We start from the raw sequence: 24,032 nt of genomic DNA on the forward strand, positions 1-24,032 counted from the left end.
TATATATATATAAGAGTAAGTCCCTTCGGCTTCTCCCTTGTTTGCACTCGGGGTCGCCACAGCAAATCCAAGGTGGATCTGCATGTTGAATTGGCACAAGTTTTACGCCGGATGCCCTTCCTGACGCAACTCCACATTACATGGAGAAATGTGGCAGGGGTGGGATTTGAACCCGGAACCTTCTGAACTGAAACCAAGCGCATTAACCACTTGGCCACCACCCCTGCTCGTATTATATATATATATATATATATATATATATATATATATATATATATATATATAGAGAGAGAGAGAGAGAGAGAGAGAGAGAGAGAGAGAGAGAGAGAGAGAGAGAGAGAGAGAGAGAGAGAGAGAGAGAGAGAGAGAGAGAAAAACGGAGTAGCGCCCCCCCAAAAATTTTTCTCAACGGATTTACACCGATCTCAGAAATGGCTCGGAAATTTTCATGCCTGCTGCCAGATTTCTCCATGTAATGTGGAGTTGCGTCAGGAAGGGCATCCGGCATAAAAAAAAAAAAAAAAAAACTTGTCCCAAATCAACATGCAGATCTATCTACCTTGGATCTGCTGCAGCAACCCCGAGTGAAAAACAAGGGAGCAGCTGAAGGGACTGACTTACAGCCTTATTTCAAAATGGACTAAATTAATTTTATCCCTCAAAATTCTACTTACAGCACCCCATAATGACAACATGAATTTTTTTTTTTTAATCTTTGCAAATTTGTTAAAAATAAAAACCCAAGAAATCACAGCCTAAGTATTCACACCCTTTGCTCAATACTTTGTTGATGCACCTTTGGCAGCAATGACAGCCTCAAGCCTTCTTGAATATGATGCCGCAAGCTTGGTGCACCTATCTTTGGATGGTATTGCCCATTCCTCTTTGCAGCACCTCTCAAGTTCCATCAGGTTGCATGGGGAGCGTCGGTGCACAGCCATTTTCAGATCTCTCCAAATATGTTCAATCAGATTCAGGTCTGGGCTCTGGCTGGGCCACTCAAGGACATTCACAGAGTTGTCCTGAAGCCACTCCTTTGATATCTTGGCTGAGTACTTAGGGTCACTGTCCTGCTGAAAGATTAACCACCAGGAGTGGTCTTGATCTCATCTGAGGTCAAGAGCGCTCTGGAGCAGGTTTTCATCCAGGATGTCTCTGTACATTGCTGCATTCATCTTTCCCTCAATCCTGACTAGTCTCCCAGTTCCTGCCATTGAAAAACATCCCCACAGCATGATGCTGCCACCACCATGCTTCACTGTAGGGATGGTGCCTGGTTTCCTTCAAACATGACACCTGGCATTCACACCGAAGAGTTCAATCCTTGTTTAATCAGACCAGAGAATTTTGTTTCTCATTGTCTGGTCCTTCAGGTGCCTTTTGGCAAACTCCAGATGGGCTGCCATGTACCTTTTACTAAGGAGTGGTTTCCGTCTGGCCACTCTACCATACGGGCCTGATTGGTGGATTGCTGCAGGAAGGTTCTCCTCTCTCCACAGGGGAATGCTGGAGCTCTGACAGAGTGATCACTGGGTTCTTGGTCACCTCCCTGAAAAAGGCCCTTCTTCCACAATCGCTCAGTTTAGGCGGGCGGTCAGCTCTAGGAAGAGTCCTGGTGGATCCGAACTTCTTTCCTTTACAGACGATTGAGGCCACTTCACTCATTAGGACCTTCAAAGCAGCAGAAATGTTTCTGTACCTTGCTCAGATTTGTACCTCGAGACAATCCTGTCTCAGAGGTCTACAGACAATTCTGTTGACATCATGCTTGGTTTGTGCTCTGACATGCACTGTCAACTGAGGGACCTCATATGTAGACAGGTGTGTGCCTTTCCAAATCATGTCCATGCAACTGAATTTACCCCAGGTGGACTCCAGTTAAACTGTAGAAACATCTCAAGGATGATCAGTGGAAACAGGATATACCTGAGTTCAATTCTGAGTTTCATGGCAAAGGCTGTGAATACTTATGTACACGTGATTTCTCTGTTTGCTTTTCATAAATTTGAAAAAAAAAAACTTTTTTTCCACACTGTCATTATGGGGTATTGTGAGTAGAATGTGAGGGAAAAAATGAATTTCATACTCTTAGGCCATGACAAACTAAATGCTCTGGTCTGACGAGACAAAGATTAAACTCTTTGGCATGAATCCCAGGCATCATGTTTGGAGGAAATCAGGCACCATGCCTACAGTGAAGCATGGTGGTGGCAGCAACATGCTGTGGGGATAATTTTCAGCAGCAGGAACTAAGAGACTAGTCAGGATTCAGGGAAAAATGAATGCAGCAATATACAGAGACATCCTGGATGAAAACCTGCTCCAGAGCTCTCTTGACCTCAGACGGTTCATCTGTCAGCAGGACAATGACCCTAAACACATAGCCAAAATATCAAAGGAGTGGCTTCAAGACAACTCTATGAATGTCCTTGAGTTTCCCAGCCAGAACCCAGAGCTGAATCCGACTGGACATCTCTGGAGAAAATAGCCGTACACCAACGTTCCCCATCCAACTTCATGGAGCTTGAGAGGTGGTGCAAAGAAGAATGGGCAAAACTGCCCATAGATAGGTGCGCCAAGATTGTGGCATCATATTCAAAAAGCTGTGAGGCTGTAATTGCTGCCAAAGATGCATCAATAAAGTAAATTTCAACAAATTTTATTTTTCCGAAATTTGCAAAAGTTTCCAAAAAAAACAAAAACAAACTTTTTTCATGCTGTCATTATGGGCTGTTGAGTAGACGTTTGAGGGGAAAAAATGAATTTCATCCATTTTGGAATAAGGCTGTGACATAAAATGTGGAAAAAGTGAAGAGCTGTGAATACTTTCTGGATGTACTATAAATAAAAACAGATTGTTATTATTATATACAAATTATTTATACACTATATTTAACAGAAAATAGTACAAAGACAAGTTATCAAATGTTGAAAGTGAGAGATTGGTGGGATATAGAAGTAATCGGATGGAGGGAGTTAATGGATGCGTTGTGTACAACTGCATCACTTCAGGCAGCTTTGGTGGGTGCTCCTATAAACGATCTGCTGATGTGCTTTGATGCATTTTTCTTCATTGAAAAGTCTTTTATTCAAGTCACCAGTTTAAATAGCAATTGTACCACTGTCAAGTGTACACAGCTCTTCAAGGCAATGACGCATAAGAATCCGATTGGTTTAATTCATGTTCCCCCCAAAGCGCACCTGTGAATAACTATACAAAAACCCCTTTGTACCCTGTACTTTACTTTGCAATCATTATGCACTACGTTAATTATGCAAATCAGAGTTGGACACACCTCCAATGCACTTGGGCTGTCTGCTTTAGACTGTCAACCATGGAGTGTTAAGATAGGGCCCTTTATTTTTTATCTTGCCAAAATTAAATTTTTGCAAGATCTGTTAGTCAGCATTGTTTGTTTTTTGTAATCATTGCATTTTTCATCTTTAGCTCACTTTGGAGCACACAGTTTACATTGCAGACTTTTGTAAGTTCACATATGGCAGTCCTATGGAGATACCTTTCAGTACACAAAGGATCAAGGTCAAAGGTCAAGGTCACAAGAAGGTCAAACACTAAAACCACCAAAAGATCGTAATTTGTGCTTTGGTATGGCAGAGCCGGGGTCCCACCCTGGAGCCAGGCCTGGGATTGGGGCTCGCACGCGAGCGCCTGGTGGTTGGGCCTTAGCCCATGGGGCCCGGCCAGGCTCAGCCTGAAAGAGTGACGTGGACCCGCCCTTCTGTGGGTTCACCACCTGCAGAGGGGGCCATGGGGGTCGGGTGCAGAAAGGATTGGGTGGCGGTCGAGGGCGGGTGGCCCGGCGGCCCGGTCCATGCTCATAGCCCCTGGCTGTTGGGACGTGGAATGTCACCTCGCTAGGGGGGAAGGAGCCTGAGCTTGTGCGGGAGGTTGAGAGATACTGACTAGAGGTAGTCGGGCTCACCTCCACGCACAGCTTGGGCTCTGGTATCCAACTCCTGGAGAGGGGCTGGACGCTTCATTTTTCTGGCATCGCCCATAGGGAGAGGCAGAGAGCTTATTGCTCCCCAGCTCAGTCGCCAAGTGTTGGAGTTCACTCCGGTGAACGAGAGGGTCGCGTCCCTACACCTTCGGGTCGGGGACAGGTCTCTCACCGTTGTCTTGGCCTACGGCCGAGCAGCAGTGCAGAGTACCCGACCTTCCTGGAGTCCCTGGGAGGGGTACTAGATAGCGCTCCGACTGGGGACTCCATTGTTCTCCTGGGGGATTTCAACACCCACATGGGCGGCGACAGTGAGACCTGGAGGGGGGTGATCGGGAAGCACGGCCTCCCCGATCTGAACCCGAGTGGTGTTCAGTTGTTGGACTTCTGTGCTAGTCACAGTTTGTCCATCACGAACACCATGTTTGAGCACAAGGGTGTCCACAAGTTCACGTGGTACCAGGACACCATGAGCCGGAGGTCGATGATCGACTTTGTAGTCGTATCATCTGACCTTCGGCCACGTGTCTCGGACACTCGGGTGAAGACAGGGGCAGAGCTGTCGACTGATCACCACCTGGTGGTGAGCTGGATCCGCTGGGAGGGTAGGAAGCCGGTAAGACCTGGCAGGCCCAAACGTATCATGAGGGTCTGCTGGGAACAACTGGCGGGACCCTCTGTCAGCGAGGTCTTCAACTCCCACCTCCGGGAGAGCTTCTCCCAGATCCCGGGGGAGGTTGGAGACATGGAGTCCGAGTGGACCATGTTCTTCACCTCCATTGTCGATGCGGCTGCTCGTAGCTGTGGTCGCAAGGTCTCTGGTGCCTGTCGCGGTGGCAATCCCCGAACCTGGTGGTGGACACCAGAAGTAAGGGATGCCATCAAGCTGAAGAAGGAGTCCTACTTATCTTTGTTGGTAGGTGGGACCCCAGAGGCAGCTGACAGGTACCGGCAGGCCAAGCGTGCCGCAGCCCGCGCAGTCGCAGAGGCAAAAACTCTGGTCTGGGAGGAGTTCGGGGAGGCTATGGAGGAGGACTATCGGTCGGCCTCAAAGAGATTCTGGCAAACCGTCCGACGCCTCAGGAGGCGGAAGCAGCTCTCCACCAGCACTGTTTACGGTGCGGGTGGGGAGCTGTTGACCCTGACTGGGGATGTTGTCGGGCGGTGGAAGGAGTACCTCTAGGATCTCCTCAGTCCCATCGTGACGTCTTCCGAAGAGGAAGCAGAGACTGGGGACTCGGAGGCGGACTCGTCCATTACCCAGGCCGAAGTCACCGAGGTTGTTAGAAAGCTCCTCGGTGGCAAGGCTCCTGGGGTGGATGAAATCCGTCCTGAGTACCTTAAGTCTCTGGATGTTGTGGGACTGTCTTGGCTGACACGCCTCTGCAACATCGCGTGGCGATCGGGGACAGTGCCTCTGGATTGGCAGACCGGGGTGGTGGTTCCTCTGTTTAAGAAGGGGGACCGGAGGGTGTGTTCCAACTATAGGGGGATCACACTCCTCAGCCTCCCCGGTAAGGTCTATTCCAGAGTACTGGAGAGGAGAATTCGACCCATGGTTGAACCTCGGATTCAGGAGGAGCAGTGTGGTTTTCGTCCTGGTCGCGGCACACTGGACCAGCTCTACACGCTCCATCGGGTGCTCCAGGGTTCATGGGAGTTTGCCCAACCAGTCCACATGTGTTTTGTGGATCTGGAGAAGGCATTCGACCGTGTCCCTCGGCGCACCCTGTGGGGAGTGCTCCGGGAGTACGGGGTCCGGGGTCCTTTGCTAAGGGCTATCCGGTCCCTGTACGACCGCAGCAGGAGCTTGGTTCGCATTGCCGGTAGTAAGTCAAACCTGTTTCCAGTGCACGGTGGCCTCCGCCAGGGCTGCTCTTTGTCACCGGTTCTGTTCTTTATTTTTATGGACAGAATTTCTAGGCGCAGCCAGGGTGTAGACGGGGTCTGGTTTGGGAACCACAGAATCTCGTCTCTGCTGTTTGCGGACGATGTGGTTCTGTTGGCTTCGTCAAATCAGGACCTTCAGCGTGCACTGGGGCGGTTTGCAGTGAGTGTGAAGCGTCCGGGATGAAAATCAGCACCTCCAAATCCGAGGCCATGGTTCTCGACCGGAAAAAGGTGCTTTGCCCTCTTCAGGTCAGTGGAGTGTCCTTGCCTCAAGTGGAGGAGTTTAAGTATCTCGGGGTCTTGTTCACGAGTGAGGGACGGGTGGAGCGTGAGATCGATAGACGGATCGGTGCAGCATCTGCAGTGATGCGGTCGCTGTATTGGACCGTCGTGGTGAAGAGAGAGCTGAGTAGGGGGGCAAAGCTCTCGATTTACCGATCGATCCACGTTCCGATCCTCACCTATGGTCATGAGATTTGGCTCATGACTGAAAGAACGAGATCGCGAGTACAAGCGGCCGAGATGAGTTTCCTCCGCAGGGTGGCTGGGCGCTCCCTTAGAGATAGGGTGAGGAGCTCGTTCACTCGGGAGGAGCTCGGAGTCAAGCCGCTGCTCCTCCACGTCGAAAGGAGTCAGTTGAGGTGGCTCGGGCATCATTTTCGGATGCCCCCTGGACGCCTCGCTGGAGAGGTGTTCCGGGCACGTCCCACTGGGAGGAGGCCCCGGGGAAGACCCAGGACACGCTGGAGGGACTACATCTCTCAGCTGGCTTGGGAACGCCTTGGGGTTCCCCCAGAGGAGCTGGAGGAGGTGTGTGTGGATCAGGAGGTCTGGGCGGCTTTGCTTGAGCTGCTGCCCCCGCGACCCGACTCCGGATAAAGCGGAAGAAAATGGATGGATGGATAATTATTCCACACTTTCTGTAAATACTAGAAATGTCATCTCACTTCTCAAATATCAATGTGTTCATCTGCTATATGATATATTTAACTGAAATTTATGAGCCAGAGAACCAATAGTTTATAAAGGAAAATCATGAAAATTATCAGGGGTGCCCAAACTTTTACATACAACTGTATATATGAGTAGACAAATGATTTTGTATAAGTACAAATGTTATGGGGTTACTGAAGGATACATACAAAATGCTTCCTCTTTGAATATCCATGGTTGGAGTGGATAATATATGTAAATTTAGGCAACTAAAACTATTCTACGGAGACATTTAAATTGTACAAATAAAAATATAGTGATGGTTGGAAAAAGCTTGTGTCTGCATTTAGCACTGCTGTCAATAGCCTCTTTCAGACAAGCCCTATGTCTCCAATCTATCCTGTTTAAAAAGACAAGTACAAGTACGTAACTTTTTGTGGAAGTTGTTTTGGTGATGTTACTCAAGATTCAATAAAATTTCTGTCTCAGGCCTGTACAAATGCAGTGACATTCCAGGCGAAGGCACATGTGAGTGCAGCCTTTCAACTCACTTCTCTGAAGCATCAAATGTCTCCTTAACTGTATATAAATAATTGCATTTAATTTCGATATACTACACCAAATTCAGTGATTGCATAAGAAAGCTTTGAGCAACTTAATTTCGGGCCAGCCTTTTAAAACACTTTGGCTTCTGTGTAGAAGTAATGGATTATTGTGTTTACAAGATAAATCACATCGGGATTTCCTGAGCAGGCCTCAGTCTGTATGTCCTGTCCTTGGAAAAAGTTGAGTTCTGGATTTTCTGGAATTCAGCTGGACCAGTGCAACTCTACATCCACTTTTCATTCAGAGTTCAGAGAGAATTACCCCAAGATATCAAGAGTTGAAGACACAGTGTACATCACGTTCAGGGAGCATCTTCAGCTCTCGAGACACTGTGCTGGTCAACAATAGTCGAATGACAATTTTTTTTTTTTTACCCTTATAAGCACCACTGTTGCTTCTTTTTGGCAAGGATTTATAGATCTTTGAACAGAACCATGAAGGATCTTTGCGGTACAGCAGTTGCATGTTTGAAAGACAAAATTCAGTGAGAAACACAGGCCTACAATATCACCATTTGTGTGTTTGGGACAAGTGTAAGATTCTAATGTCTATGAGGAGACACAATAAATCAATTTGACATTAGCATTTTGTGTTTGTGCTCCCCACACCATTGTGGCTTGATGAGGTTTTTGAGGATTCACTCACGGCAGATAAACAAATTCACGACAGTCAAGAAAGACACCTCAAACCACAGTAACAGTCAACACCAAAGATGATTTATTTCTGTTGCTCTGAGCTACTGGAAGTCCATATGGAGGAATTTAACAGAAGCAGACAGGCTGTGAGCTTAAAGAAGAAAACTGGCATCCAGTTGTTATCAGAGCCAAATCCTTTTACATGAAGCACCAATCATGGAGAAGTGACTTTACTAATATGGTAGATGCTGCCTATTTATTTCAGGTTGTGTCATTTAGAAGTGAATAGCCTCTGGACATCGGCCTGTTTAACATTGTGTGCAGACCGACCATTGTGTAGCTGACTGTGCTAATGTATCTCACAGCATGATTTAATATACTGCAAAGCCTCTACAATTATTTCCAGGAAAGCCAATGTAGTCCATTTATTAAAATGAGGTGCGCGTGTGGCATGAGAGTCACAGAGCAAAGTTAAGTACTTTAAAGCTTTGGCCAAGTGCTTACACACCCAACCAAAAGACCCAGTACTTCTCTTTTAGTCCACCACATGCTTTCATAATTTGGTTTTGCAGGCACAAACACATACCAATGAAGACACACAAGAATGTTATATAAATTTGCACCATACAACTCTTGGGTATGAGATCACCATAAGAATTCGAAAAGACAAAAGCCAGTTTGCATTTTTTTTCGTATTTAAATTTAGATGTATTCAACAACATAAAACATAGCACCTTTCGTATTATTTTTCCCAAATTTACCATAAGCAAAAAATAATGAAACAAGTCTGAAACCAAAACAACCCAATATTTAGTTACCTCCACCAAAGAGGTATTGTTTTCCGGTGCCATCTTTCTCTCTGTCAACAGGATTATGCCAAAATTACGAAACTTATTTTCTTGAAACTTGGTGAAAGGACGGGGTATGGGCCAAAGAACAAACCATTAACCTTTGGAGCATATCTGCATAAGGGGGAGGATCCAGGATTTTTTTTCTTTTTTTTATCTCCATTTTAAACCTTGCAACAAAGGGTGTTTTTCAACATTTTTGTGACGTTCTCAAGAAATAAGCTCTTTATGAAACAATAAATTCCCCATAAGGGCAAGGAACACAAATGTAAGCTGATTTTTGGCTGTCAACCCATCTCAATTTTGCAAAAGATAATTTCTCAAAAGACTAAACAGTTGAGACCATGACACACATTTGAGCAGCTTTTGTCACCAGAGCATTTCGGGGCTTCTGTACATTTCCTCCTTGAAACCCAAAATTCAGTTAAAAAAAAAAAAAGAAAAAAAAAGCATTAATAGAGAGAAAGGCATGAGTGTTGTGTTGTGGTTCTTGAATTTTATGATGCAGAAGGTTTTGCTGTACGGATGGAGGGTAGGACAGCAATTTTCTCTTGACACGCACAACGTACAGTTGTGAAAACATCCCGCATATTTACATACTCATATCTGCTTCAGTGATTGAGAAATTCACAAAAATGTTGAAAAATGGCCTATCGTGCACTGTCACAGGAAGTGGGGTGGTGGTGGTCCTGAAACTGCTTCAAAGTTAATGGTTTCTTGCTTGGCCCATACTACACACACTTTCACCAAGTTTCAATAAAATCAGTTCTGTAGTTTTTGAGTAATTCTGCTAAAATGTGTCTCTTATAGTTACACAGACATTTGCTCTTGGAGCACTTCTTGTTCCATAACCATTACTTGCAACACACGTTATTGGTTTCTTCCTTTGTTTTGCATTCCAGGCTTTTACAGTAGCTTCTTTCTGTTATTTGTTTTGGTGTATTCCTACTTTTCAGCGTCCTCTTCAGGGAGTGAAACACGTCATTTGGTTTAAGGTTTTGCAATAGACTTGGGCAGTACAAAACAATCCCCAATGAAGTCCCTTGTTGAGTTGGTGGTATGCTTTGGATCACTGATTTACTGCATGATAATTCATTTAGAAACTGGCAAAGAAAATGTTCCTGTTCAATCTACGGCTACCAGCATGAGTTAAAACATCAATAAACCATTTGTCAGTGTATTCCAGAAGCAGTCATGCAACCAGAAGTCATGACACGACCTTCATGCTTCACAAATGAGTTTTATGTTTTGGATCACGAGTGGATCCTCACTTCTGCTACAATTTGGCCTTTCAATCACTTTGGTAGAAGTAAAACTTCATTCCAAAACAACTGTGGCTCATCTCTATTTTTCGATCCTTCCAATCCGACTTTCTGGATCTTACTGTTCAGAAGATACAGTAGTGTTCAGAATAATAGTATTGCTATGTGACTAAAAAGAATAATCCAGGTTTTGAGTATATTTCTTATTGTTACATGGGAAACAAGGTACCAGTAGATTCAGTATATTCTCACAAATCCAACAAGACCAAGCATTCATGATATGCACACTCTTAAGGCTATGAAATTGGGCTATTAGTAAAAAAAAGTAGAAAAGGGGGTGTTCACAATAACAGTAGCATCTGCTGTTGATGCTACAAACTCAAAACTATTATGTTCAAACTGCTTTTTTAGCAATCTTGTGAATCACTAATCTAGTATTTAGTTGTATAACCACAGTTTTTCATGATTTCTTCACATCTGCGAGGCATTCATTTTGTTGGTTTGGAACCAAGACTTTGCTCGTTTATTAGTGTGCTTGGGGTCACTGTCTTGTTGAAACACCCATTTCAAGGGCATGTCCTCTTCAGCACAAGGCAACATGACCTCTTCAAGTATTTTGACATATCCAAACTGATCCATGATATCTGGTATGCGATATAAAGGCCCAACACCATAGTAGGAGAAACATGCCCATATCATGATGCTTGCACCACCATGCTTCATTGTCTTCACTGTGAACTGTGGCTTGAATTCAGAGTTTGGGGGTCGTCTCACAAACTGTCTGCAGCCCTTGGACCCAAAAAGAACAATCTTACTCTCATCAGTCCACAAAATATTCCTCCATTTCTCTTTAGGCCAGTTGATGCGTTCTTTGGCAAATTGTAACCTCTTCTGCACGTCTTTTATTTAGCAGAGGGACTTTGCGGAGGATTCTTGCAAATAAATTAGCTTCACACAGGCGTCTTCTAACTGTCACAGCACTTACAGTTAACTCCAGACTGTCTTTGATCATCCTGGAGCTGATCAATGGGTGAGCCTTTGCCATTCTGGTTATTCTTCTATCCATTTTGATGGTTGTTTTCCGTTTTCTTCCACGCGTCTTTTTTTTTTTTTTGTCCATTTTAAAGCACTGGAGATCATTGTAGATGAACAGCCTATAATTTTTTGCACTTGTGTACAGGCTTGGGGAGTAATGGAATACATGTAACAGCGTTACGTAATTAGGATACAAAAAAAAAGTAACTGTATTCCGCTACAGTTACAGAAAAAAAAGACGTATTCAGATTACAGGTATATTTAGTAAAAATGGGGATTACTTCGCAGGATTACAATTTTAATGCATTTTATGATATTATCTGTATATAATATTTTTTTTTTCTTTGAAACGAAAATGTCCCTTCATGAACAGCGATATGACGGCTCCTAACCGGGCAAAATATTGATAAAGTACACGGATGTTAATGCATTTTCAACGGAGATTCTCGACTGGACACACTCAGAAAAATACTCGCAAAATACGTGTTAAAATGCCATTCTGACCTGGATATTGAGCCAGTAAAATTAAATTACATTAAATTATGTCAGGAAAGTATTAAACTTACTCGGACACACACACATTGCCAAATATTAGTGTTGAAAGTGACACGGATCTGCGCTGTTCAAGCTGCTGAGCTGCGGCGTCCTGCTGCAGCAGCTCTGTTCAGCGCAGCGCGGCTCCTAAAACCATTACAATACATTTATATTCATATTATATTTTTACACAATTATCCTTTATTGACCGAGTTTCATTCATAAAGTCAGTTGTGTGGGTACACATCTCTAGGTGTGGAAAATCAAACTAACCTAACCGCAGTATGTATGTGTGTGACTGAGCGGCACAGCGCGGGCCATTATAATCTCATTATTTTAAGGTGCAAATAAAATAAAAAAAAACTCAGTCTTGTCAAACAATTTGAATCACTAACGACAAGTATTTTAACTAGACATTGGTCTAACAGTGGAAAATATCAACTAGACATAAGTGAAGAGTTAATGGTCCATGTCATCGGGTGACACAGGTACAGCAGGAGACATACAGCTGTTTATCATCCAAATATCACGGACAAAGTGACAAGAATAACTAAAACCACTTACTTATAGAAGGAAATATTGTCTCCCTTGCTCCTCTGTTTGTGGCTTTGCCAACATGCACAGCTTTCCGGCATATTCCACCTGTTTCTTGAACTTCTATGCACGCAAATCACTAACTTGCCCGGAATTAAAATGGCGACCACGCCTCCTTACTGACAGTATTTACTTAATGGTTTTCATTATACTGTTGTTCTTATTTTGAAAGTTCAATAAGTGGACTGATATGTTAAACATGGTGCGAATGCCATGTGAAAGACTAAAGTAAGATAATTTTATGTTTACTGAACAAGTAGTAGACTTTTTTTTTGTATATTGTTCTGCAAGCCACTTTTAATTAGAAATTCATCCGCACACGCCTGAGTTTTCATTATCCTTCATTTGTTTGGCATTTTTTGTTGAAAATTTAGCAGGTGAACACTGGGTGTGTTTAAAACAATATTGTGGGTGCTCTTAATTCATAATGTGAAGTAAAACAGAGTATGCCATGTAAAAGAAAGTTTTATTTTTGCTTAATAAACTGTACTATGTAGTCAAGACTATTTATATTTAGTTTCTTTTGTCTATATTAGCATATTTGATATTGGAGTAATCCAGAAGTAATTGAAAGTAATCAAATTACATTACTTTAATATTATGGTACTTGGATTACGTTACTGATTACATTTTTCAACAGGTAACTAGTAACTGTATCGGAATACATTTTTAAAGTAACCCTCCCAACCCTCCCTGCGTATAATTTTTCTCCTCTCCAATCAACTTTTTAATCAAACTACTCTGTTCTTCTGAACAATGTCTTGAACGTCCCATTTTCCTCAGGCTTTCAAAGAGAAAAGCAGGTTCAACAGGTGCTGGCTTCATCCTTAAATAGGGGACACCTGATTCACACGTTTGTTCCACAAAATTGACGAACTCACTGACTGAATGCCACACTACTATTATTGTGAACACCCCCTTTTCAACTTTTTTTTTTTTAAATAACAGCCCAATTTCATAGCCTTAAGAGTGTGCATATCATGAATGCTTGGTCTTGTTGGATTTGTGAGAATCTACTGAATCTACTGATACCTTGTTTCCCATGTAACAATAAGAAATATACTCAAAACCTGGCTTAATCTTTTTAGTCACATAGCACTACTATTATTCTGAACACTACTGTAGATGAGGCACATTGAACCAACCGTCAATCACACATTCAAAAATTTATGTTCTAAGTTGCACAAGCCATCCAAGATGTAAATAGCATGAAACAAAAGATGACGTATGTAATTGCTTTCTCATACTTAAGTTTCAATATCAAACCCAAATGTACTAAAGGAGAATTCCAACAATTATGAATCTCTGGTCTATTTCTATATTGTTTTGTTAAACATAAACACTGCTGAAAAATTCTTCTCGTGGCCACTGAATACACTAAAATACCATTAGATGTGTTGGGAAGCATGGGACATATTAGTGTAGATGTACATACGTGCATATTTACCTTAGTAAATACAAAGAAAAGTTCCCAAACATGATTGTGGATTAATATGTTTATCATAGAGTTTAAAAATAGACTTTGTTTCTTCTTCTTTGGATTTAAAAAAGCCAAAACCCAAATGAGCTGTCGTGACTGTAATGGACTCACTGTGAACTTTACTGGACTGCAACAAAGGCAAGGAGCTTCTTCAGAATCAGTGATATTAGAACTTTTCTTTACATGTGCAGGAGGTAAATATGCATACGTGTACCTCGACAGCTAAACGCTCTACACTTGCCAACAGGTTTAATGATATTCTTGCGTATTCAGTGGCAAGGAGAAGCTTTTTACTGCAGTTTTCTGATTGCCCCACACACCCCTCCATTTTAATGACCAAACTTCATACGGCACCGATTAAAATCTTTTTCATCCTGAGAGAAATGGTTAACTCAGTTTATGAATAGAGCCCAGATTCAAACATTGAAATTCTCCTTTAAGTGTACCACAAAAACAAGTTAATTGGCCTTTTCGTTCCAATAATTTTGGAAGGAACTATACATCTCTCGGATGATGAGCAGAAAATGTACCTCGCCACACATGTTGATGATGCCTTTGGTCTTCTCCGCTCGGAAAAACAAACACATCCCTGTTGTCTTGTGGTGCGCATCACGCAATGAGCAGCACATGACATAAATTGGGTGTGGCACATGACCTCTTCTAAGACAAAAGTGTCCCACAGAGAGAGCAGATGAGGAGGGCTATGCCTCCCCCGCCTGTACTGTCTTCTGGGAGTCATGAGGTCTTCATCCCATTTGTCACAGTGTCTTGTGGTTCAAAGATCATACAGTTTTGAAAAAAAAAAAAAAAAAAAAAAAAAAAAAACTAAAAATCCCCTGCTCTTAAGCCATTCAGCTGTGATGGGATGTTGTCTGTAAATCAGCAAGTTAGCCCGAGGAGAATGGCATTAAAGAAAAAGGCAGGTTTTCAAGAATTAAGACAGAATTTTTTCATGTGCTATAAATGTAATGCCTCAAGGGACTAATATCAGTAGGAATGGCTGTCAGGTATTGCAGGAATTTTTCCTGAGGCATGTATGTACTTATGCAGCCATGCAGAACAGAATACACACATCTGAAGGACAGGATTTGCATCTTGAGTTATCCGACAGATCACTTTGCCTTTTTGTGAGTCATTTTGACAATACAACATAATGATGACAGTATGTATATGCCAACATAATAGGTTGTATGTGCCACGTTACTCAAATCATTTCTTGAAACAAAACCCAGTGGCATTCCTTATACCCCCATCACATATAGCCAGAATGAGGCCGAATGGCGTCAGAATGACGATTCGGCCCACATCTGAAAAGTGTCCAGTTGCAGTTCGAAAATGTTCTGACAGCCATCTGCGAGAGTCCACACAGTTGGTCCCAAATCGGCCAGTGGCTCCGAGTGTGATGCACATGTTCAAAACCCTCCGGCCATGTGCAATCTGAGCACTATCTGACCGCAATTTACATATTCTGATAGTAGCAAAACAGGATCTGAAACTATTTGAGTGCGTACGAGGGAACCTCGAGATGAATCTGGCATGGCAACGCCTGCCGGTATGACCTGCACGCGCCACGTATAATAATGTCCACTTCCAATGTGTCTGCCCCAGGGAGCGCAAAGAAATTGTTAATATGTATGTGGCACGCTTTCATCATGTACAGTGAATGTCAACAGCGGCTACCAAACCGAAAGCACCGTGCATTAGGTCACGCCGCCGCTGCGCACGCCGCCGCAAATCTGAACAGGCTGTTATATCCACAACAGACCTTACAGTACAGATATTTGTCCATTCCTTCCCATGGGCGACGCAAATAATGTTAACTATTGTCTCCATCATATCTCTATATACCACAGTCAGCTGCCCCTCTCCGTGGTGTCATGCGCAGCAACGCGTCATTGCACACGTCAGGCTCTGAGCTGAACAGATCTCACCACTGTAATATTTGATCACCTTCTAACTCTGTAGGAGATATGATGTGGAACTGTTGTGCCAGGCCATGACAGCATGAATAAACATTAATTTCACCTCCAACAACGGCACAAGTGTTTCAATGTGCATGATGGACCTGGAGCTGACTGCAGCCTGTTGTTAAAATCCTCCCACCCAGCTGCTGTGTGCTGTAATCAACCACGCAAAAATAAATCCCATGTGATAATCCAGCCATCGCGGCGTACAGAGTTGCATTGTGCTGATGAAGTGAGCCTAAGCATTCCCATGAAGCCCTGGCTTTTTAAGGTGATTTTTCCATCCCATTACGCTGAGAAAAAAAAATTCTGCTGAGAACCCTGAGCATGAGTCCGGCCCATACGTTGGTTGTACTCTGATGTTTAGTACCAGCAAGTCCTGTGCAAATGGAGGAACACAGTGCTCCCTCCCACTCGGTCCCATGTTTCCCATCCAGACATTTGGACATCAGGCAGTCTTCAGCACCTTTTATGGCCATCTGACGGCAATCTGTATCATCTACCTGTTGTCTACATACGCTTTGGATGCCATCGTGCAGGTGCGTACAGGGTAGTCGAGATGCGTTGTGACACTGCTGACCACGCCTCTTTTAATCCCGACTGTATCCGATTATGGCAATATTTGCCATGTTGGACTGGTTCCTGCACATTCTTGCTGTGTGTGACGGGGGCTTTAGCATGTCTCAGTTTCATCAGGAAGACCATCTTGCCACATGCAAAGATGTTTTCTAAGAAATCTCTGCACCTATTGGAGCCAAAAAACAAACAAAAAACACTTCTTGCAGAATGTTACAGTGATGCTATGATGTTAAAATCATTATAGAACCAAATGTAAGCCAAGCTTGTCCACAGAATTCAGCAAAAACAAGGCCAAAGAGGGAAAAGGGATAGAGAGGAGGGTTATATCATTTCTCAGAAATATCATCTCTCGTTGATATGGCTAATAGCCAGAAGAGACTGAAAAACTGTTCCCAAAAGGGTGAAATCAAGTTTGGAAGAAATGAAGCAGGCTGTCTGTGTCCCTGTAAAAGTTGGTTGTTCTGTCACAAGTTAGTGTCACTGAGGCATTGTCCCCGGGCTACTGTTAACTTCCCGCACTCAGTCCAAGATTATTGGGGTCATTTACAGCCAAAAGCAAAAGCTCAAAATGTCTGATGTAGCTCTAACAGCCCTGCATTGGAATCCTGTAGGTGACCACGTCTAACTGCAGGTGAATCAAGAAACATAAGGATGTGCCAACGAAGGATGTATGTCCATTTCACTTCCAGCTGCCTAGTTTCAATTTGAAAATGAATTAAAGTGTGCAATATCAAAAGTAAGTGAGAAATAATGAATGTACAATGTGTCATCATTCCTCAATTATGTATGCCGATTATGTAAAATTGTTGAATAAAGATGTCCCCAAGAGCCACCGTGTTGGTGTCTCTGTTGAAAACTTTATCGCTCAGTTTTTTTGGGCAACAAAATGTCATCTGGTGTTCTCACATGTACACACACCCCAACTATGTATGTTGATGAATATTAGGTAGACATGTAGAATGCTTCCTCATTAACGAAGGGGATTTAAAAATTTTTTATTTATCAGTTGTTTGGTCAATAAAAATGTTCAAGTGACATCATTGTGTCTTTTCAAATGTGCAATGATAAACAGAGAAAAGCAGCAAATCATTTAATAAGCTGAATCTATAGATGTTTGGCAATTCAAGTTGACAGCTGATTCATTGATCATCAAAAGATATCAAAGGGGTCACTGAATTAGCTTCACCCACACAAGCAAGAAGGCTGATTTGTGTTCTTGCCAGGCTGCCTGTTACGGGGTCACAGTATCACATGCTGTTAGCAACTGTTCCTATGTGTTGACAAGCAAAAGAAAAAAAAGTGTCAGTCACCAGCCATCCTGGTGGGCTGTCATATTATTGCCCATCCAAACTATAAACTGCTGCAAAAACATACAGTTTGCAGTCAGCTGTAAGACAATACTGAATAGTACAAAAACACTCACAAAACTGTTAATTTTAGTTTGGCTATCAGTATGTAACTTGCTTAGAAATTTGCCCATGAAGCTAATTTATTACAAAATTGTGATTTTACCAGACAACTCTTCATGGGGTAATGTCAGGGTGCTACCCATTTAGTAATTTTATTCTTATGTGTGTATGACTACCTTCAAATTGCTTTGCCTGGATGTCCAGGATAGTTTTGGTGGTTGATGCCACACTTCTGCCATTTTTGAGGTGGTGCAAATAATAGAAATATATTGGATGGCCAAGATGTGCAAATTCAGACTTTATCACCATGTTCATCAGAGACTACTCTGACTTTTCATCTAGTGGCCAAAAGGATGACTCATTGGGATCGGCTGTGAACGTTTCTGAGAAGTTGTAGACGTAATGAGGACCTTCTGAAGTGGCGGACAGTTAAACCAAAAAAAAAAAAAAAAAAAAAAAAAGGTCTGATTTAGACAATTTCTACCTTAAATGCGGGCTCCAGGACAGTTCTGAAATACAGGTATCAAAGATTTTGAAACGGTCCTAACGTAGTTTCTATTCTGTTAACGCTCCAAAAAAAAAAAGCAATGAAAAAAATAAATAAAAATAATGATGGTCTATCAATGATCCAGCAAACACTACCAGTCTTGGCACTGCAGTAGCTAACTATAAACTTTAAACTTTAGACTTTAAACTTGTATATTCCCTTAAACTTCACAAACAGCATTCCATCAAGTCAAGTTTGCCAACAACTTGTTTATATTTGCATCACCTTCAAAATGGCTGCACGTGCCAGGCTGGGCAATTGACAAAACAATAGCTGCAGTAACATGTTTCTATCCACTCCCATAGCTGCAGAAACAAAGCAGGTGTTGTGGATCACACCTTCATTTAATTACTGTAAATACAATTTTGCCAACAGGGGAAAGTATACGTTACCTTTGATTGATTTTTTTCCCCCCTCCAGTTTTATAAAAAAAAAAAAAAAAAAAAAAAAAAAAAAAAAAAATCAGAATTTTTTTTTAAAATAAAAGTATAAAAACTTGATCTCAAAGTGATACCAAAACTCCATAGTGTGCTCTACATTAATATAAATAAACAATATAAGTAAACTAGCATGTTGCCTGTGGGGATCCACGGGCTCTAGATTGGGTAGTGTTTATAAAATAGGTAGCTGACATTTTTTCAAGGGTGCCAGTAAATTGTGCAAAGTTTCTATAATGAGTTGGAATGTCATGTGAGTCCAGGATGTTTTTAAAACCTTAGACCTCAACAGTTTTTAGAAGAAGAACTCAACCCTTTTATTTCATGTTAATTATGTAATTTTTAATGTTAATTTACTGTTTTAATGTATATATTAATTGTTTAGGTTCTTGTTATCATATACACACTGTTATTATCATTATTATTATTAATTTTATTATTACCTCTATTTTGTCATTTGATTTTTAAATGGACCACAACAGAAATAAGTGTTTTCACTTTCTTGTGTCATACATGTATTTTGAATGCATTTCCAATTATATTATGTACTTACACTGAACTTACAAAATGAAATCACACACACACACACGCATGCACACGGTCATGCTTTTAATATATAGATGACCTACCACCCCCTGCTGAAATGGTGTGTGAGTCCAGAATCTAACTGTCATATTGTTCAGTGTTGTTAATCCAAAAATATTTGTCCTATCAACTTTCCACTCTGGCGGTGTTCATCCGTCACCCAAAATGCATAAGCATACCAAACGGCAAATGTCTCTTCTACACAGTTTGTTTGTGATCGAAGTTATACGCACACAAGCATGCACACAGAGCTTCTTGTATGTTCTGCATTCTGTTGCAAGCAGGTGCTTTTAAGTCTAAACACCTACAAACAGAGATGGTGGTAGAAGACATCAAAGGTAGTACACTTTTTACTCATGGTAACGGCAACATGGTACTTAACTAAACTGACTAAACAAATTGAACTACAAAACACAATAAATCAATAATACTAACAACACTGTTAAACTAACATGAACCACAATAACAACATTTAAAACTCCAAAACCCTGAACTCCCACGGTGCATTGCAGCACAACTTCCCTTGTTCACTGTTAACTAATATCGCTAATGTCTCCAAAAAATATTAGTCCTTTCTGTTTTCGCAGCATACATCCTTGACCCAAAATACATAAGCATACCAAACAGCAAATGTCAGCTCTCCCCAGTTTTTCCCTGATCGAAGCCATACACAGTCACTCCCGCATGCACGCATACAGGCCACCTGGCTATTATAATATAGATATGAAATTATAAAATACAGCCTGTCAATGTGCATGCCATGCGCGCGCTGACTCGCTGCAGCCCGTCGCCACAGCGATATATGTATTTATTTATGTCCACCGTGAGGACAGCAAGCAGACACATGCGCGACAGCGTGGGCATCGGCTTTTTTGCGTTGGGTTTTCATAATCTGAGGTAAAATTAGAGGATCTGAAGGGATGGGTTATTTCTGTTACATATGTCACAGAGGTGTTAAGCTATGACATAAATTCATCTTAACTCAAGTCTTGATCTGGAAAAAGACACAGAATTGTGGGACTGTGGAGATGTTGAACATTAAATACTGAACACATGAAAATGTAAAAGACAGATAAAAAGTGGCACAAGATGACCCCTTTAACTATTGGATCAAAGACCACTGCATTTTAAATGTGCCCAGTGAACATTAAAATCTGGATGAAAACCATCATGAATCAAAAACATTTTGTTTTTTTACTGTAAGGTCTCCATGTGGCTATTAATGATCATTTTGTGTGTGAACTATCTGAAGTACGAGGTCTATTAGAAAAGAAACCGACCTTTTTATTTTTTTCAAAAACCATATGGATTTGAATCACGTGTGATAGCGTCAGACAAGCTTGACCCCTTGTGTGCATGCGTGAGTTTTTCCACGCCTGTCGGTTGCGTCATTCACCTGTGAGCAGGCTTTGAGTGAGGAGTGGTCCACCCCCTCGGCGGATTTTCATTGTCAGGAAATGGCGGAATGATTTGGGCTCTTTTTTCCATCAGAATTTTTTCAGAAACTGTTAGAGACTGGCAGCTGGAAACCATTAGAAAAATTTATCTGGCTTTCGGTGAAAATTTTACGGGCTTCACAGAGAATAAGGACTGTTACTACAGCTTTAAGGACGGCTTCAAGGACGCTCGGCGCGCCGCGCTCCGTGCCGCCATCGAGAGCCACAAACCACCGGATCATTTCTAAACGGATGGCTCTGTGGAGCCGAGACCGTCGTGTGCACTTTCTCTGGTTATCACAAGAGCTGGACATCAACCATTTTCCGGCAGATTTCACTTTTAACAAGAGATTTTGTCATGGAAAGCGAGCAGAAGCTTTGCACGTCACGACCAATTTGCTGATGGAGCGAGACAAAGGAACACCTCCGTTTTGGTCTCACAAGACGGCTTTGAGATGGCGTTCAGACAGCTGTCGGTGGTTTTTCCATCGAGTGATTAGCCGAGAAATTGTGGATGTGCCTGGACATGCCAGAACATGTCCCGTGAGGCTTCATCACGGCGTTGCTGTGCGCCATGCGGCACCGCCGCGACGCGCGAAGTCTCCGCTCCTCTTTCCATGACAAAAACTCCTGTAACAGTGGAATGTGCTGTTCATTTCCAAACTGGACGCTGCATTTTATCCGGGACGTCGTCTGACTAGCACAGGAATTGTGAAAAGACGTGGACATCAGCACTTTTTCGGCACATTGAGACAGACGTGCGGAGGAATTCCGCGCGTTGTGGCGGTGCCGCATGGCGCCAAGCAACAAACACCGTGATGAAGCCTCACAGGCGAATGACACAACCGACAGGCGTGGAAAAACTCACGCATGCGCACGAGGGTTCAAGCTTGTCTGACGCAATCACACGTGATTCAAATCCATATGGTTTTTGAAAAAAATAAAAAGGTCGGTTTCTTTTCTAATAGACCTCGTATAGTCTATCATACACATGTACATTTTCTTCATTGCTGCCATATTAATCAGGTTCTAACCACTTTGGAAAACTGAGACGATAAATCTCCATTCTCTCTGTAAAATGTAAATGGTGCAGCTCCGTTGTTCTGTCAATGTCACTGTCACTCACACATTCACTCTGCATTTAAAATGTACCCTTTTCTAAAAAGAAGAAGAAAAAACAACACAAAACAAAACAAAAAGTGTTTGATAAAAGACTCATGTTGTAGGGTCTATTGCATGTTACATACAGTTTTCTTGGAAATAACTTTCAGAGTAGACTAAAACTGCCATTTTTTCCCCCTGAAAAACACACTGAAACTTAGTAATGTTTTAAAATAGATCCTCTAATAATCCCAGTTTTATCTGGCATGTGTTGATATCTGTTAGTCATTTTGGAAGAATCTGCGATTACGTTTTGTTCCTCAGGCACAGCTTGACGCACCACAAAATTCCTTAACCCCCCAACCAATTCATGAACTTTTCCAAACAAAGCAACCAGTAAGTATTTAGAAATGTCAAAGAAGTCAAGACGGAATAAAACAGAACTAAACTGCTGGACATATGCTCACTGTCTTCAGATTGGAGGGAAAAGTGTCTTTATCTTAATTAAAACTGTAGCTACTCTAACAATTATTTTTAATTGTTGACATTTTTATTGTCAGTGATCCTGTCATCCTATAAAACCTTATGCCACACCTGAGGTATGGGGCAGCCCTCGCCTAGTAAACAATTATATTCACTCAACAACTTTAAAATTTCATCCAACTTCAAAGGCTTCAAGCTTCTGCCAAAACATGAAAAGCTGTTTAATGGGGTCCATTCATACAGCCCACGAGTCCACCCCATCTCGAAGTGTATGCACAACACCTAGAAGCCTGAGCCAGGATCACTGGAAGGCCCATTTGTACAGAGGGTCATCCACGCCCTGAAGCTGCAACAGAGAAACCTCTTACATAGTCCAGTGGGACCAGTCTAGGATTTGCAAACATGCAGACACACCTTATCTACACTGCATGCCTGCCAGATACTGACCAGACTCTGGCAAAGGCAGAAGAACATAGACATCGATGAACTTCAAATACCTCATGTCCTGCATTTAAAAGGCATGCTTGAACAATTACTGACAATTTTTTGATGGTCTGAAAACTGATCAACAATTGCAATTAAACTGGGATGTAATGTAAGTAATGAAAAGCTTTGAACAGGTCATGATTTCAGCTGTCGCTGTTAAACATAATGGCAAATATGAAATAACTGTTAAATTTTTTTGGTATCTAAGAGTAAAGATTAAAGCGTAAAAGAGGAAAGGGTAAAAAAATAAACATCAGTACTAAGGCGTCAAATTTTTAATTGTAGCTCTTTTTAAACCTTACATCATGAACAATACTGCAACCACTTTGAGGAAGAAATACCTGAAAAGAGTTCATCTACAATAAACACTCTAAGCTGTTAGTGTCCACTGCAGCTAGTGAACAATGCTGGCAGCTCTACGTTTCCAACACCAGAGACGGATTAAGAGGAATAGTAGGAGGAAACGGCCCCACTCATTTTACAACAAAGTCTCATAAAATGTCTTCAACCTTACAGTAAAGCAAAACTCTTACTGCAAGTCAGAGGATTACATGTCTGCAAAAGCCAAAAGGACACACATTGAACTAAGACATGCAAGGAACAAATTCCATTTGGAACTATTAATAGACTGAAAGGAAGGCGTGATCTCCTGGAGTACAAAACTCCAGAGGTATTACACTGCTCTGTGTGCTGAACAAGGTGCTTTCAAGGACTGTTTTCAACAGGAATCTGTGTCAAATGCTTGCTGCTCTGCAACCACAGCAATCTGGTTTCAAACCCAAGAAGTTAACCATCAATTGTATTGTATATGATATATTTAGAGAGTACTGACTGAACGCAAAAATGAACATCAGCAGTGTATCTTTGCAGCCGATGTCGACTTTCACAAAGCTTTTGTTTTGGTTCATCAGGCTGCTTTATGGAACATCCTGACAATATGGCAGATTGAAAATAGACTGAAAATTAAAATAGTCTTGATCAATTAAGCTAATTATTAAAGAGCTCATATTGTGCAAAACCACACAATATATGTTTAACATTATATGTTTGAGGGTTAATGTTTAGCATCTCAAAAGTCCCACAATTCTGAGTGCTTACACAGACATTCTGCCGCTATAAACATTATTTATGCCTGACACAGCTTATTTGAGACTTATCTGACACATATAACAGAAATAACTCCCAAATGCTCTAATTTGACTTTAGATTATTAAAAGGACCCCCCC

The 24,032-nt window shown here is 42.0% G+C and overlaps 1 long non-coding RNA gene across 1 annotated transcript; it reads right to left on the reverse strand.

Annotated features, from left to right (window-relative positions):
- Positions 1 to 2,352: 2,352 nt before the first annotated feature.
- On the reverse strand, positions 2,353 to 23,774 carry LOC117527002. The gene is made up of 3 exons (XR_004565408.1): positions 23,764 to 23,774; positions 22,530 to 22,537; positions 2,353 to 2,556 (listed from the first exon to the last, which is right to left on the reverse strand). It is a non-coding gene; the product is annotated as an uncharacterized LOC117527002 (long non-coding RNA).
- Between the last annotated feature and the right edge of the window lie 258 nt (positions 23,775 to 24,032).

This window comes from Thalassophryne amazonica, chromosome 15 (genome assembly GCF_902500255.1).
Source record: "Thalassophryne amazonica chromosome 15, fThaAma1.1, whole genome shotgun sequence".
NCBI classification, from domain to species: domain Eukaryota; kingdom Metazoa; phylum Chordata; class Actinopteri; order Batrachoidiformes; family Batrachoididae; genus Thalassophryne; species Thalassophryne amazonica.